Source organism: Triturus cristatus, chromosome 7, assembly GCF_964204655.1.
Source record: "Triturus cristatus chromosome 7, aTriCri1.1, whole genome shotgun sequence".
In the NCBI taxonomy this organism is placed as follows: domain Eukaryota; kingdom Metazoa; phylum Chordata; class Amphibia; order Caudata; family Salamandridae; genus Triturus; species Triturus cristatus.
In genome coordinates this window covers 704,345,074-704,361,393 of record NC_140590.1, presented here as the reverse complement: position 1 = coordinate 704,361,393, position 16,320 = coordinate 704,345,074, and the positions used below count along the sequence as shown (strand labels likewise).

The window sequence follows — 16,320 nt, the reverse complement described above, 5'->3', positions numbered from 1 at the left end:
GTAAGTGTGCATGACTGCTTGGCCGGCTGTCTTGGGCCGGCCAAACAGTCATGCACACTTATCATGTTCTCCACCTGGCTGTATTACACAACCTGGGTGGAGAGTATGCACAGGCTCCCTCTCCCTGTCTGAGTGTTGTACCAGGCCACTCAGATGGCAGCCATGCAGTGGTAAGTGAAACTTTCTTTTTTTTCAGCCACCCGGCCATCTCCGTTCCATAACAGCCACCACTGCTCATTAGCCATGGAATCACAGGATCTTGTGAAATACCTACCAGGGATTAGCAGATGGGAACATGTGAGAAGAGACACTCAAATACACATCTACATACTCAGATGAATTTAATTACATTTGTGATAATATTTCTCAATCCATGATACCAGGTCACTGGCACGTCACTAAGATGATAGAAAGTATTCTTCAAATATACATGGCACATACAGCAATTACTTAATTAAGATGCTCTTTCCTTCTATAGTAGCATTTTTCGCATGTTGTGAGGGGGTTCCTGTTCATAGTTCAGCAAGAATCTTTTAACCTCCGCTTCCTTTCTGATATTCTAGCAGAACAGCATTGTGTTCTTGTTTAACAGAAACAGAGTAAAATGGATAGAGAAGAAGATGAAAGTCACAAACAAAATGGCTGTGATCCAGGTGTGTTTACAACAAATTTTATCTTTGACCTACATATCATTCACAAGTAGTGCAAGGTTTTTTAAATAGATAGCCATCTTAAAAGCCTTTTTGGATTGTATGTCTTCATTTGACCTCTTATCCAAGAAGATTGGTGAACAAAATGTAATTATCTGAAGACAACCAAGAGACTTGAGACAATTAGAAAGAACATCTGAAAAGAACTCATAGGCGAGAAGCACGCAGGACAGCTGAGTAGAACCTTTACCACCACAAGAGGTGTTGAACTTGGGTCCACGGTAAGTTAATAGAATGTATGACATGGGTTTGGATGCTTTAAAGGACACCCTGAATTGATACTCTCTGTAACGATCCTGTCCGAAGACGGGTACTCCACAGGATTTGCGCGATGCACTAAGGGGTCCACCCCTTGATCTCCCCAACTCCTACAATAACTGCACGGAGTATTGGAACGATCAAGTGAGGGAAGGAAAGTATGGGGACAGCAGGGAGTAGAATCTGAAATACAAATAACACAACATGAATTACACAAATGCATGCAACACTACTCTCATAAATTCTCACTAGTAGCACCAATTACCTTGGGTCAATTCCCACAAGCAGACTCTGCCTTCCTTCAGACAACACGGTATTACCTCATACCGGAACAAGGAAAGACGAAATAAGCACGTCACCATTGGACCACCATGCACCTTTAACACAACCAAACCACCTCCACTGATGCCCCTACACACCTGCCCTGAGGGATTATAGGCGTAGACAAAAACCAACAAGACTGACACGCTTGATAATCACAGAGCTCCTTTCCTTGAAAACAAAATGTCCCGTAAGTTTTAAGCCCCGCCTATAAGAGTTTCCTCTGTGTGGTTTAAGGTCAATGCTGGAATACTCTGGGAAACAATACAGGGTCCGTGAGCTACCCTGTGAAAGTCAAATGTCATAAGGAATCCTTTTTTTCTTTAGAACACACACTATCCTGTGGGTTAACAGATATAACAAAGAAAAGCAGGAAAATCTCCCAAGTACTTAAGTGTTTTCTTTAAATGTCATGGAAAGATAAACTTGATAACAAAGTATGAGGTATCCCAACGAGTTACAAGCAACTCCAGATTCCAATGAACCTCGCTTCCAGGCAACAGGGAATGATTGCCAGGCGGAGGTGAGTTAACGGCTCCTAGTCCGAGCACGTTAACCTCGAGTTCAAAAAACAATCATTGCGGCTCCTACTGAGAGCTCTTCAACAGGATGAGCGGCGCACACTCCTACTTGGACGGGTGGGGGGGGGTCTCCGGGACCAGGAGTGCCCGACGAGAGAATGAAAGGCAAACTGCAGAAGGGGGAGGCTCGATAGGGATCGCTGCCTCTCTTCTCCGCTGCGGTGCTAGGAAGGGCTGTCACAGTGCGAAAGACGGTTCCGAAGTATACCACGAGCACGAACCGCGGTGCACAGACTTGGACGCCTCCACACTTCTTCTGCCTCCGAGTTAAAGGCACAAGGGACGAAGAATAAACAGGATTGAATCAGGAATTACGCACGACCCAACGTGCGAGTAGCTTCCTCTTATAGACGCTGCTCCGCCTTAACTCCCTGGGCATTCTGGGAGTTGTAGGCCATGCAGGCACAACGTTTGTCGGTCCTCACACACTCAGTGTCACTCCTGTTACAAGTCAATGATTTTATTCTGATGGCAAGAATCAAACTCACTCTGACAAATCAACAGCAGGCAGGGAGATTCAACTGCAGCCAAACAAGTTATTATTCCATACTTCCAAAGCCAAAATCATGGCATTTTGATAGAATCCAAAGAAGGTCAAGATTAGGAGGTTCTACCTCAATGATGATATTCTGGAGGGCACATGTGAAAGACTGGAAGAAAGTAATGCAGCTTCTAAAGGGTTTTCCAAAAACAGCCCTTAAGTCAGAAAGCAGACTCTTTCCTGTGCTTGACAGAATTCACACTGTCTCTAATAAAGATGACACCAAGTGAAGCAACTCCTTAGTTGGTCACCTTATGGGCCAGGCAAGGAGGAATCACCCAACTACCCCACAATCTACAAAACAGAGGAAATTGTTACAGGCAAGAATTAATAGGACTCTCTCGCTAGTCTTCTGATAACAGCCTACCGCATGGCAGAAAACCACAGACACAAAAAACAAGCATCGGAAATGCAATCAGTCTCACATTTATTTGAGATTTACAGGTCTTGGTATTGTAAATGACAATGTAGGAGAATATACTACAGCAACTAAACTGCATACATTTTATTTTAACAGCATAATTAAATGTTATACTCCATAACCATACAATAACCCCTTAGAAAACAACATCTCATTAATAAGACTTTACACTTCCCTTAGGTCTTGTAAGACTTCAAAAAAGTTATCTTAAACACATTCTCCCCGCTCTAGAGCATTAGCTCCAACTAATGGAGAGTGGATTTAAAATTAATCACACAGTGGGAAAGGTGATTATTTTGGGGTCCCCCCAACTTAAGGTGAGGACCAAGAAGATGACCTGGAAAGGAAAAGCATGCCGCGCGGAATGATTTTGTGGCGGTCCCATTGTACAAGGACCAGCACAGGCTGAGTTATGGGCAAAAATGTGTTTTAAATAAAGGGCCCACAAAGCATTATGGGGTGCGTTTCCATAGTGCACTGAATATTATAGTAGCGGCTCCCCAGCTGAGCTGGAGAGAGCCCAGTAAATTTTTCCTTTCATTTTCTTTCCTTTCTGCAGCCTCCGAGCGCGTTTCCCTTTTTTAAATGGGCGCACAAAAAAAGCATCTGTTTGTCAAGTTGACAAAGAAATGCTTTTTTTGTAAAAGCGCCCCATGATGCGCTTTCACTATAATGTCGGCCACAGCCCTTTCCTTACACGAGCCTCGTCTAAAGAAAGGGGCGCAACCGCAATTTTAAAATAAAAAAAAGAAAGTGTTGCGAGAGAGTTTGTCGTGTCTGCAACAGCAGGCAGGAGAAAACCATGTAGCAAAATAGGGCTTGGAGGCTGTAATTAAAGCCTACCGAGTAACCACACATGTAACAGGGAGTGTTGTCATGGGAAGTTATAAATTGAGACAAGGCAGTACTAAGGAGGGACTACTAAGCCTATTGATCAATGAAAAGCCACAGCTTCCAAAAGACAATCACACAAGTCAATGACAAATATGGGCGAAGGGTGGGCGGAGCTTCTAGTGCATACCACAATACAGCATGCCTTAAAGAGCAGCGCATGCGCTGCTCAGGCTCGACCTAAAAAAGAAACAGGAGGCCCTAAAATCAATGAGAGGTCATCTCAGTAGATAGCATCTTGGTGGAAGCAGCTCTTAGCTCCAGTATAAGGCAGAACACCAAATCCTTGTGGGTTCATGAGGTGGCCCAATGATTGTTCAACAAGAATACATAGAATGAATGAATACACATGGTGAATGAACAATCCCACTCACCCTTCATTCCTCCTAGTCATAAAATGTATTTTTTTTCTTATTCTACCTTCTTTCTGGACACAATCATTTCCATGCCTTGGACACACTCAGCATGTTTAATAATCGTACATGTCACTGACACCATATATGAAATTGATGCTCCTTTTAAACATTCGCCTTGATTTTCTCCTTTATTTAGTTCACTGGGGGAGGCTGTCATTCTACATCTCTTTAACAAATATGAGTTGTATTCTGTAGCATCTTCTGCATTTACAACACAAGCACATTGGGCCTCATTTATGAAAACTGTTGCATCGCTGTTACAAAACAGCGATGCAACAGTTTTCACTGTGCCCTTCTTGCAACATGATGGATGCGCCATATTTAATGTACGGCCGTCCATGCTGCAAGGAAAGACAGATACGTCAGGAATTTTGATGTATCAGTCGGCACAAAAGTCACACATTGCTGGAGTTGTGTCGTAAGCATGACGCAACTCCAGCAATGCATGGGGTAGGCCTCAGTCTATGGCACTGGGCCACCCTTACACCTGCCATGAGGTTTTGACGCATTGGCATCCTAGCAGTGATGCAATGAAATCTGATAGATTTCACTGCAACACTTCTAAGAGGCTTTTTTGTGGGGAGACGCCCACCCTCTATATATTATACCTGATGCAGGCAAAATGTGGCACAGGGGTTTACAAAGTGACGCATAGGCCTAGATGCGTCACTTTGTAAATATGGCGAAACGTGGCACATTGTTTACTCCGCAGCTGCATCGCGAAAAGTGACGCAGCGCAAATGTGTTGCAAGGTCTTCATAAATAAGGCCCATTGTATTTTAGATTTTCCTTGAATTTGTGTGTGGCTGCTTGACAACCTTGGAGACGTTCAAGCCGGTTTCTGGTGTTTTGTAATTTCTATAGTTATTACTTTTGTGGCTTACTGGTTATCATGTCTTAAGAAAATTATGATACGTGCCTTATTGGTTTTATCAAATTGTTTCAAGCGTCTATATTTTTACTGTAAAAAAGTTGTTATGAATGGAAAGTGACATAAACTTATCAAACTTCCCACTGAGTTGCGTTGTCTTTCATGGGTGGTGTGTCTCGGTGATCTAAGATGTAGAGTTACCCTGCAGAATCAGGGATTCCTGAATAAAAACCAGTTATCTACACATTGAGGGTATACTGCATTTTACATTTGTGGAACACTTGCTGCTTGGCCCTGGGAGCAAGCAGTTGTATATGGAAGCCATCTAGGGCCCCTAGCACATCAGGGAACTGTGTCAGGACATACAACTTTGCTTTCACTGCATATACTGTATGCTAGTTTGTAAGAAATTCAAATTCAGCAGGACATTCTTTTTTTTTATAAAATAATCTTTTTATTGAACAAACAAAGAAAAACAAAAACAAGTTACAGTGCAGTATCATTGTCTTCATCCAAGCAAAGTGCATAGTACAATATCCATCAATACGCTACATGGGACCAATTCCGTTACATTGAAGCTTCTGACATTCTCCCTCTTGTAGATTTTTTTCACCCTAGTGGTTCCCTGCACGTGGAGAAGTGTCGCTAAGCGGTGTACATATCGTTCCCCGACTTTCGTTCCATGCTCCCCAGATTCTGGTCCATTTTTGTGGGCACGCTCTTCCCTCGTGTATCACCCGCTCCGCCTGCATGTCAGCCGGACATTCTTGAACCTGGTCAGTATGATTTAAAAGGTGGGCTTCACATAATGAATATGCACAGAGTATGTATTTTAAAGTGAACTATCTTGGACTGTTAACTGCTTCCCAGAGACACACGTGCATAATAAATATTTGTAGTGTATGTATTTTAAAGTGTAATATCTTGCATTTTGAAGTGCGTCCCAGAGAGACACTTATTTAATAAATATGTTTGCACAGTATTTTCTACAGCGCTGTTTCTTAATGGAAAGGGGCGATCCCAGGGGCCCTATGTTGTGAGTAGAAGGTAACCCCTAATTGAACACAAGACCTAATTCCTGTAGCTTGGGAAGCACAGTTTGATAAAAAGCCATAAAGCAGAGACTCCGCCTTCTTTTCGCAGCCCTAAACGAGGGTGGGGTCATATTTTAAAGCAGTCGGAGACAATTCAGCTTGCGGTGTGTGCTATAAATACCCAACATTAATATCGGGAATGCTTGGATATCCGTGAAAGGCGCACTGCCTCTAAGAAGGCTTCTGTTCCACGGCCCAGGGCCTCCGGGGCCAGCGGCACTCACTCCGAGAAAAACTCGTGCCCCAGATTCCAGGAGAAGAAAAGGCACAGCGAATTTCTTTTTATTAATCACACAAGGAAATCACATGTTCCCAATCTCCTGTTGCTAACCAGACACGAGAGGCGAGTTAGGCGAGCACCAGGCCATGTGGGAGTCTGTGACAGCGCCACAAACGGAGGCCCTTGCTTGGAGAGCCCCTGTACATTCAGTGGTAATACCAAGAGGTAGTAATAACATCATTGCTTTTCCAATGCGTTACGGTCAGGTCAGTCTAAACCCACGAAAATGCCAGTTCGTGTGGTAATACCGATAATACACATTGATAACATTACTGTGGTATTGCACATGAGGGATGATGTGTGCAGGATCTGCGTGCTTGCAACTAAACCTACATTTTGCATCAAAAGTCATAACATTTATCGAGGTATTTTATAAAGCAGCAATATGCCAACTTTGATTACTTTAGTATACTTTAAAGCACTGTAAATCTACAGATTAAAAAAAAACCTCATGTGCTAAAGTTCTCAAGTGAATGTCTCCCTGTTGTAGCCCCGAGTATCCCTCCATAGTCTCCAGCTTTACTTTGTCTGCTTCACACTGTAAATGTCCCTCATTGTGTCAAACAGGCTTTTGGAATTTCGGGGTAGATTTACAAGATTGTCACGCAGCACGGCGCAGCGCAGCATGTCACCTAGCTGTGCTGCCCTCTTTGAAAGGGAAAGGGCAGGAATGCACCGTATTTAAGGCAATATGGCACATTCCTGCCTTTTCGCCTGCGCTGGTGCCGTTTTGGCTGCCTAGTGCCACCACAGGCACCTTCACACCATGGTGCAAGGGTGTCTGTGTTGCATGCAGGATAGTTTTTGTGCAGGAAGGGGCACCTTCCTGCACAAAAACACCCCTAAGAGGCAAATTCCTCTTTCTCTGTGTGCTGTAGAATAAAGCACACATAGAAAGAGGAAGTAACAAGGAGAAATAAAGATACTTCTCCTTGTTGCGCTGTGGTATTTCATGAATAATTAAATACTCTTCATGACATGCCTTTGTTAAGATGTTTGGAATGTTATGTATGTAACATGGTTCTATGCTTTGAGAATGTAACGTGGTCAGTTGTAACTGATGCTGGCTGGTGATGGATGGGATCTTTCTCCTGGATTAAACTGCATTGAACCAGCCTTCCTGTGTCCTCAATTTTATTCATCAGGAATGCTTCACTGGCATAGGCGGCAGGATGGAGAAGATCCTAACTCAAAGGATTGGTGAGAGATAAACTTTCAAATTATTTTGGATTTATCAAAAAAAATAAAAAAAATAAGGGAGTTATCAATTTCATTAAGGGACTTATCTATTTCATCAACTAACAAGCTGTTTCATTCTTCGGTATATTGAAACTGAAAGAAGTACTTTTACTTTATTTTTCCTGAATTATTTCATGACTTTAAACAGTACTGTAATACTTGAGCTGATTTTAGTTACAAGAATATCAGCCGTTGTATTTAATCTCTACATTTGAGTGGACTTTAAATGAGAGATGGAGCGCTTATTCTGCATTTTCAATTTAAGGTGCTAATCTCTCTTTATGTATGTTAACTGTGTTTTTCCCCTTGACACTTGGAGTTAAGCATTGTTTCTTACATGCTAGTGTTGTGCCATGCGTGGATGGGATTGAATTTTGAACATGTCAGAAGTTGAAGTTTGATTCTGGAGTTGTTCGTTGAGAAGATACTTGGTTTACTTCTCTTACGGCCTCTGCATCATTCAAAAGTATAGCCACGGCTTGCAACGGGCTGACATTTAAAAATAATCTTTCATTGTTTAAACAAAAGGCTTACTTCATCGGAGTTTGGAGCATTGCTGCCATTCTTTCACAACGTGTCCCAGCGTTGGTTCTGCATCTTCTTGAATCACATCAAAACGTCTTCCTTATCACATCAGCAGCGTTCTTTGTTGGTTTGAATTGCCTAGCAACGTTGCTGCCATTTCTTCACGACGTATCCCAGCGTTGGTTCTGCGTCTTCACGAATCACGTCTGCAGCACGTCAGCAGCGTTCTTTGTCGTCTGGCATTGCATAGCAATGTCCCTTCTTTCAGCGCTGCGTTCCTAATAATCCGAAACGTCTAAAACTCTTGGTTTAGATTTAAAGATTGTGTTCGGTGATGGGCTCACCCAAACTTTGCGTGTCTAGAGCTGAGCAGTGACACGTACACTTAACCTTTAAGCGTGAAGTCCAGTATTAAAATAAAGATAGCGACCAACCAAGCCTTGCATGTCTCTTCAGTAGTGACATGCCGTCTTGAGACTGACATTGGTATTTTATACATACAGTGACACGCTCACTTTCATTTAGGAATATTGATTTGTGTGTCCATTGTGCAGCAGTGATAAGCACACTATTACATTGCTGTCTTCTACATAACAGTGGCACGCACACTCATTTCTGGGAGATTTAATTTGCGTGTCTATTGTGCAGCAGTGATACGCACACTTGCGTGTCCATTGTGCAACAGTGATACGCACACTATTAATATTGCTGTCTTCTACATAACAGTGGCACGCACACTCATTTCTAGGAGATTTAATTTGCGTGTATATTGCGCAGCAGTGATACGCACACTTAAAATTTGAAGGCGGAATTCGTTTAGAGCACAGAGCTGTTTTCACTACAGTCTTATGCTCATTTAATATTGAAATAAATTTTGTGTCATCTGCACAACTGTGACACACGCTCAACATTGATATCTAATATTCAGTGTGTTACACATTAGTGACCATCTGCTCTGCAATATTAATATAATAGAAATGTAAGTTGTTATGTGTTATTGTTTACTATACTGGGACAATGCAAAATGTCACTGCAGCTCCATTTTTCTTATCCAGTCCAGGTTCTCCTCCCATTAAATGGAAAAAATGGAAAGTTGTTTTTGAGAGTTATGTAAGAGTGTGTGGTCCTTCACTCAGTGCGGAAAGGAAATCTGCATTGCTTCTTCACTGTTTAGGATCGGAGGGTCAGGAAGTTTTTGACCATTTACCTGATCTCTCTTCCACAGATGCCAGAGACTTAAATGATTACGAAATCTGTATTGAAAAACTTGATAATCACTACCTTCCAAAGGTTAGTACTATATTGAGAGGTATCAGTTCGCTAAGTGTGTGCAAGCAGAAGAAGAAACAATTGAAGCATATGTGACTCACTTAAGGAAACTTGCTTCTTCGTGCAAATTTGATCATTTAACTGATGAGCGAATACGTGTCCAATTTATGTTTGGATGCAACATATAAAAGGTCAGGGAGGAACTCTGGTTGCGTGACGAGCCCACATTGGATGAAGTTTTAGCAGTGGCAAAAAGAATAGAACATTCTCTTAAATGTGTGGCAGTTATAAAAAAGGATTACAATAAAGAGTCAAAGGTACATGTTAAGGATAAATATGAGGAGTCAATTCCTAAAAATAAGAATGATGCTATAAAACCCGGTAATGAAAGAAAATGCTATAGGTGTGGCAAGTCTGATCATCTTGCCAATGATAAAAAGTGTCCTGCACTAAATCAAACTTGTAGTAAATGTTTTAAAAAAAAGGTAATCTCACATTGTTTTGCAAAAGTAAACCAAAAACCAAAGTTATGAAAGTGGAAGTTTATGATGACGATAAAGTTGAATTTAGTTCTGAGGATCTTGAATGTGGTCAGATAGTGGTTCAAGTTGAAAGTAATCAACAACGCAAATCGAGTCCCTTCGATGAAATCTTGATTGAAGGTGAATCTACAAGAGTTCTTTTTGACTCTGGTGCAAAAATTACTTTAATCTCAAATGAATTTTATGTCAAGAAGTTGAAAGAGAAGATTGTTTTCTTAAAGCAGGACATAATTCCTCTTGCTTATGGCGGTGAGACTATCAATTTACATGGTTATTTTGTAGGTCTCATAGAATATAAAAATAGGATAGTTTCTGGGAAGATTTATGTATCTAAAAGAGGAGACAGCCAAATTAGTTGGTTACATCAAGGTGACTTAGGTGTTTATCTCGATCCTAATGCTGATCCTCCCATTCAAATTAGAGAAGAAATTTGTTCTGTGTCAAAAAATGGTGGTGATGAATTTGCACACAAAATGAAGACAGAATTTCCCAATGTTTTTAAGGAGGACTTGGGGTGTTTGAAAGGGTACTGTCATAAAATCAAATTAAAAGAAAATGCCATTCCTGTATGTTGTAAGGTAAGAAATGTTCCTATATCTGTCAGGGAAGACATGAAAAAAGAAATTTTTAAATTGAAAGAAGGAGGGATTATTGAGGAAGTTGAGGGAACAGAATGGTTGGCTCTGGTTGTGGCAGCACGCAAAGCCAATGGGGATCTTCGTTTCTGCATAGATTTGAGACATCTGAACAAAAATGTTGTGTTCGATAGGTATCCTTTACCTTACATTACAGGACTTTTGGATCCCCTTGGGGGGGGCAAAGATTTTCGGCACAATTGACTTAACGTCTGCCTATCACCAGATTGAGTTGCATGAGTCTTCTAGAGATTACACTTCCTTTATTACACCCTTTGGCACATTTAGGTTTAAACGCATGCCTTTTGGGCTAGTATCTGCTTCTTCAGTATTTCAGGGGGTTATGGAAAATGTTCTCAAGGGTCTTCCTGGTGTGGTGTATATATCAGGACGATATCTTAATATTTGCAAAGGATGTTTGTGAGCATGATGCAAGACTTAAATCGGTTTGAAAGAATTTGAGTAATTATAACCTTACTATCAAAGCTGAGAAGTGTAAATTTAGATCTAATTCCATTAATTATCTTGGACATAATATACCAGGTGATGGCATTAAACCTAAGGCTGATTTAATCAATACTATAAATAATATGTGTCCTCCGTTAACTAAGACCGAGGTTATGAAATTCTTGGGCATGATTGAATATTATGCAACGTTTGTGAAAGGTTTTGCTTCCTCAACTCTTAATATGAGAAGTTTTCTGCGCAAAGGTGTAGATTTTGTATGGTCATCCCCGTGTGAAGAGGAATTCATTAACATCAAAGCGAAACTTAATGAAGCACCATCCCTTAGAAGTTTTGATCCCTCTGTCAAACCTATCTTGATCACTGATGCAAGTGAAAAGGGGTTGGGTGCAGTCTTGCAACAACGTAGTCCTTCAGGAATTCAAACTGTTATGTTTCTATCAAGGAGTTTGAGAGATCCTGAAATTCGCTACTCTGTGGTAGAAAATTGGGCTCTCAAAAAATGTAAAAAAATTCTTTGGGGAGTTGATTTTGAGGTGCATTCTGATCATAATCCATTAGTGGAGATATTCAATAAAAAGGGATTGGATTCTATTTCAAGCAGGATTTCTAAGTGGATTATAGGTTTGCAAGAGTATAGCTTTGTGCTTAAGTATATACTAGTCATTGACAATGGGGTTGCTGATGTGTTATCCCGACTTGTCTCCTCAGATACATCTAATGAGGATAGATTGGATGATGATGATGAATGGGTTTGTGTGGTGGACCATGATATAATCTCTGAGGAAAGGTGGTGTGAAGAAGTAGTCCGTGATCCGATTTTAGGTGAAGTAATGTCTCTTGTTCAAAAGCGGTGGAATAGTAGCAAAGATGGTTCTGAATGCACTAAACCATTTTGGTTATTGCGCAATGAGTTGTCTGTGGACAAGGGATTACTATTTCGTGGCACAAAACTGGTTCCTCCCTGCAGTCTCAGGAAGGAACTCATTGATTTAGTTCACACTTACCACTCTGGTATTTCTAAGTGTAAAGAGCGATTACGCATGTCGTACTGGTAGCCAGGTATGGACAAGATGGTTGAACGGATCTTAAGAGATTGCGTTACGTGCTTGTTGAGTGACAAATCTAAATGTACTCACGAGCAACCAATGATGTTAAGAAAGCGTCCTAACAAACCTTGGCAAGATATTGCATTGGATATTGTTGGTCTTAGTCATAGTAAGGGGTTACCACCATATGTATTAACAATAATTGACATGTATTCAAGGTGGCCAATATTTCTTTTTAAATCTGGAATTGACACAAATAATGTAATTCAGTGTCTAGAAAATGTATTTGATGAAGAAGGTTTTCCAGAAACTTTGTTGAGTGACAATGGGGTACAATTAATTTCCAAGCAAATGGAAGATGTTCTTTCCTCTAAGGGTGTTCTACATAAGACCTGTTCATTGTATCATCCTGAGGCCAATGGCATAATTGAGAGATTCAATAGGGTTATTAAGGAAACCATTGTGTTAGCAAAATCTCAATCTCTAGACAGGAAAAAAGAAGTTGTGAAAAAGGTGGAGGAGTATAGGCTGTCCCCACATGCAACCACTGGTAAAACACCTTTTCTTCTGTTTAGAGGAAGAGTGCCTAATACGGTGGTGGAGCCTTCTTGGGTCAATAGGTATGAATTATCTAAAGGCAAGGAAAGTATATGTGATGGTCGTGTAATACAAAAGAAAGATGAGGAAAAAGCTGAGCTTAGAAAGAAATATTTTGATTCAATAAAAGACCGTTAAGAAAACAATTGTAAAGGTTGGTGATTGGGTGATGATAAAGCGTCCTGGGTTGTTGGGAAGTTCCTCATCTAAATTCATGAAACCTATAAAAGTCATTTAAGGTGTTTAATAATGCTATACAAACACAAGATCATCATATTTGGAACTTTAATAGAGTGATGGCTGTCAAGGGAAATCTTGATAGTGAAATTCAGGATAATTCATTCAACAAAGATGACAATGTTATTCTCGATGCACGTCGTTCACCAAGTGTAATTAAACGACCTTCTCGTTATGATGATTTCATATAATCATATAATTTCTTTTAGCAAGTTTTCATTTTCTATGTTTTGTATTACAGTTCTTTTATTTGATAACAAAGGAGGATATGTGGTATTTCATGAATAATGAAATACTCTTCATGACATGCCTTTGTTAAGATGTTTGGAATGTTGTGTATGTAACATGGTTCTATGCTTTGAGAATGTAAAGTGGTCAGTTGTAACTGATGCTGGCTGGTGATGGATGGGATATTTCTCCTGGATTAAACTGCATTGAACCAGCCTTCCTGTGTCCTCAATTTTATTCATCAGGAATGCTTCATGCGCCTTTCTAGGAAGGTGTATCTTTTTGGCGCATTCCCAGGTGTACAAGTTCTGGTAAATCTGGGAATGTGTCAAAAACCATGGGAGTTGCGGGGGAACACCCACGCAACACCCATTGGAATGCCTTCCTAGGGCAGAGTGAGACAATGCAGTGATCTCCACTGCGTTGCATTACTCCAGATTTACGGAGCCTCTCATGGCAATGCAAAGTAGCCTTGCATGGCTTCATAAATTGCATTTAAGGATTGCGTCGCTCATGTACCATGTTACGTGGTGCAAAGGCGACTCAAACTGGCTAATAAATATGCCCCAGGGTGCTTTGCAGCACACCACTTTGTCATATAGTGCATTTTCAAACGTAACATCTGGGTTTTCCCTACCGCCTCTTAAACAAGCAAAGCTATCTTCTGCACACTATGCATGCACAGATTAACCCTTGGCCCCTTTTATTGTTATTTTCCCTCAATCAAATATTTTTCTCAATGACACAGACGTCAAGAGAAAGAAGTTTTTTGAGCCAACGCCACTGTTGTTATATTTGTGTTAAACCATTCAAGTTAAAAAGTGGGTGTAACTAAGTGAAACTGTGCAAATTCATGACTTCTGCCATGTTATTGGTTCATAGCAGGAGTCTGCTTTGAATCCATCTATGAGCGAATGCATGCTATAGACGTTAAGTACATGTGCTTTTCTCCTCGTACCGCATGCTACTATAGCTGGGTTCCTTCGATCATTTTCAATTACATAACATTTTTGGTATAGATCACCGTTACACTAAATACACCCTGGTTATGATTTAGGCGGAACAGAATTACCATATTGAATTCCACATTGCCTGATACTAAAAGGACCAGTTTTACCGTATGTTGGAACACAGGACTTGATTTTACCAGACAATATTTCCGAATGGTAAAATTGCACGAGGTTTTGGCTGCACCAGCCACGCCTCTTTACCTGTTATTTTTATCTGGCAGAGGAGAGCATGCAATGCCCTCAACTCTCAGAACTTAGCTTTCCCTTTCCTCCCTCCCCTACTCTCCACAGGGTCCTTCCTCCTCCCCAAACCCACACGCAGAAGCTGAGGCGTACATTTACCACCTACTCAAAGCAAGTTGAAAATATATGTGTTAAATGTAGGTATTAAACTAAACGGAATTTAAAGGTTTACGACCGATATATCTGGGCACATGCGGCTATTCCCCATTCCATGGGGATTAATTTGTAATTATTTAGTACTGGCACGGTTTCCTGCACTGGTATGTGCATGTGAGGTTCACACACCCTGCATGTAGGCAGGTGAATTCTACTAGTTTCGTTTTTTTACTTCCACACTTTGAAGAGAGTGTTTTGTCTGCAGGCATGTAGTGTGGGTATCTGTGCAGGTGTGCTTCCTGGACCAGACTCTATTCTGTCACAGATGCCCTTGTGCTCTCCCTGCATTCACTTCCTAGTTCAATCTACCAGGAAAAAGGAAACAAAGAAGGGACACGTAAAAAAGAAGGGATACACATCTAGTGAAGTCAGAAACTATTTTCAAAAGACGCCTGCACACCCTAGACTCCAAATCCCACCAGATTAACTATAGACACATTACAAAAGTAAGAGGTTTGACCTTGATAACCTTTTATCCGGATCCATGGAATTGCCAAAGGCGAATCCATCCTAGCATGCACTAGAATACACATATTACATTCCCACTTACATCGGCCCTTCTCTTCTCTGGGTCTCTTTCAAATGGACTTGCACAAGAGAGGGGCAGAGAATACACAGAACGTCTCCTATCTCTCAGGCACTAAGATGAGTATTTCTTTTCCCAGCAGTGGTGTAATGATGAGCCGGATCCTTTCAATATGTCGGTAGAGTGAATTTATTGTGGATCATAGCAAGAGCAATACAACAGCACCAACCGATCAGCCTTCGTCTCAGCTCTGGAATGGATGATTCATCACTCGATGCATCACTCCATTCCATGACATGGACAAGGATCTGAACAGTACCGGCACACAGTTTACAGATTACAACACATCCCCCTCCCAATAAAATAGAGAAGGAACAGAGAAGCATTCACAATAAAAGCATACTCCAAACAAGGTAACAAGAAGGATAACCATAAAATAGAGCAACCTGTGAAAGAAAACACAGCATGGGTTAGAACAGAAAAAAACATATTAAAAACACGTAATCCTTCAATCTAACAGGCACACTCCTACACCTTGGAGAGGAGTTGGAAATCTCCCTGTCAAGAACATCCCCACCACAAGGGCGACCACCATCAGATAAAGAAGATCTAGGAGAATCGCGGAATCCACCAGTGTATCTGACTAATCTAGACATACTCCACCAGCAGTCTGTGTTAACCTTCACCACGTTCTTTCTGATGGCAACAATGGTAAAGGGACCCAGAAAACCAGATCTCCCCTTGTAAGTATGTTTAGGGTTCTTCACTAACACTTGGTCACCAATACACCACTTCTTGTATCTCACACCCATCCTGGAGTCATAACTTGACTTATATTTATTCTGATAGTCAGAAATTCTGGAACGTCTCGTGGCTGCAGACATACCTCTCTCACTACATGGAGGCAGCCAACTTGGATTCAACTTGGAGGAGGCTTTTCTCCCTCTCAAAACTTCAAAAGGAGATTTCAGTGTAACTGCATTCGGTGTGCCCACCAGGTATCTCTCAAAACAGTGCTGAAGGGTAATTTCATTTCAAGAGCTCATTGAGCACAACCTTTAACCACCCTATTCATTCTTTCGGCTAAACCATTAGCCTGAGGTGCATATAAAGCTGTCTTTTGGTGAGTAATATTAAGATCTTTAAGAAAACTGTACATCTCATGAGAGACGAACTGGACTCCATTATCAGTGACCAAAAACATTGGGACCCCTT

General features: G+C 41.1%; 1 long non-coding RNA gene across 1 annotated transcript; it reads right to left on the bottom strand.

Moving 5' to 3' along the window:
* Window positions 1-326: 326 nt before the first annotated feature.
* Window positions 327-2,143, bottom strand: LOC146810368 (uncharacterized). Its single transcript, XR_014965680.1, has 2 exons — window positions 1,234-2,143; window positions 327-1,151 (listed from the first exon to the last, which is right to left on the bottom strand). It is a non-coding gene; the product is annotated as an uncharacterized LOC146810368 (long non-coding RNA).
* Between the last annotated feature and the right edge of the window lie 14,177 nt (window positions 2,144-16,320).